This window comes from Lucilia cuprina, chromosome 6 (genome assembly GCF_022045245.1).
Source record: "Lucilia cuprina isolate Lc7/37 chromosome 6, ASM2204524v1, whole genome shotgun sequence".
Lineage (NCBI taxonomy): Eukaryota > Metazoa > Arthropoda > Insecta > Diptera > Calliphoridae > Lucilia > Lucilia cuprina.
The window spans coordinates 55,202,197-55,203,994 of record NC_060954.1 but is presented as its reverse complement, the minus strand read 5'-3'; the positions used below and the strand labels follow the sequence as shown (position 1 = coordinate 55,203,994).

The window sequence follows — 1,798 nt, the reverse complement described above, 5'->3', positions numbered from 1 at the left end:
TAGAACTGAACTAGAACTGAACTAGAACTGAACTAAAACTGAACTAGAACTGAACTAGAACTGAACTAGAATTGAACTAGAACTGAACTAGAACTGAACTAGAACTGATCTAGAACTGAACTAGAACTGAACTAGAAATGAACTAGAACTGAACTAGAACTGAAATTAAAGACAAAACCTTGCAAGTAGGTTAGTAAGTAACCAGTGACACAGTCTCAGCTTTGCAAGGTACATTCATATATTAACGTATTGTTTGTTTTTGTGTGTATGCATATAATAGGTTTGTTTTTGTTCCTGCCATCAACCACATACAAGGACAATTTTATAGAAATGTGCAAATAGTCTATAAATTATACACTGGGAATAGAACTTTTTTCTCTATAGTCGTTTAGTTTTTTATTATATTTTAGTTTTCTCCTACAATTCCATATATTTTTTTCATTTTAGTTTTCATATTTTGTAATATTACTCCCACTCAGGGCTATGTATGTATACCCGATGCAAATTATTTTCAACAAGTAACTTTTTACTACAAGTGAAAACTAACAACTGCACTAGACATTACCGCAAAGGACGGCACAAAGAGAAAGTTTTTGTTAAAATTTAAAATGAAACATTTTCTATTGAAAATTTTGCCTGTTTCTTTGTTGAATAACATAAAATTTCTATCGGTCTCTATTGTCAATGTCTGCCGATCATTGCTTTACTGCCGAGACTACAAATGTACACATACAATTCCATACTGACTTTTCTAGTCTAGTCGTTTAAGTTATATAACGTAATGAAGTGTTTATTAAATGCAATATGCATTTAGTCTCTCTTGCAACTTCCTCTTACGCCCCTTTCCCACCAACTTATTAGGGAGGAAATTTATATTGCAGAAAATTCTACTTGAATTATATTATGTTATTGAATTTGTATGATGATTTGATTTATTTTTTATGACTTTTTCTCTTTTTTTCCCAAGAAAAAGGCTTTTAACAACAAAATATACTAATAAACCATATAAAGGATATTTCTATATGTGATTTTTTATTTGCTCTGATTGAAAACATATGCATGAGTAATATAGCAAAATAATAATGGAAATAAGCAGCTTTTGCTTTTACAAAAAAAAAAAAGAAAACCGACTGAATAGAAGAGTTTAATATTTTTTTCTTCATTGATAAAAAAAATGTATTTCTTTGATTATTTTTTGGGTTATGAGAAGTAGTTCTTTGCAAAAAAGTTTTAATGAATACGCTTAGAACACAAAGAATAATTTAGATATGATGATTTAATATTTTAGTTTTTATTGGAGTGGAAAGGTGTTTGTTGATAAATAAAATAAATTAAGGTTAATAAAACTAGGAAATCTTTAATAGAAATTGAAAAACTTGGGGTTGCTAACTAAATATTTTCGATTTAAGCAATAAGGAAGATAGTAAAGTCCTAGAAATGAATTAGAACAGAACTAGAATCGAACTAGAATAGAACTAGAACAGAAATAGAACAGAACTAGAATAGAATTAGAACAGAACTTGAAAAGAACTAGAAAAGAAGTAGAACAGAACTAGAACAGAACTAGAACAGAATTAGAACAGAACTAGAGCTGAACTAGAACAGAACTAGAACAGAACTAGAACAGAACTAGAACAGAACTAGAACAGAACTAGAACAGAACTGGAACAGAACTAGAACAGAACTAGAGCTGAACTAGAGCTGAACTAGAACAGAACTAGAACAGAACTAGAACAGAACTAGAACAGAACTAGAACAGAACTAGAACAGAACTAGAACAGAACTAGAACAGAACTAG

At 29.8% G+C, this 1,798-nt stretch overlaps 1 protein-coding gene across 3 annotated transcripts in view; it reads right to left on the bottom strand.

The window, feature by feature from the left end:
* LOC124420560 (G protein alpha o subunit-like) overlaps window positions 1–1,798 on the bottom strand; it is a 35,535-nt gene that overhangs the window by 26,490 nt on the left and 7,247 nt on the right. The gene's annotated exons all lie outside the window — the stretch shown is intronic.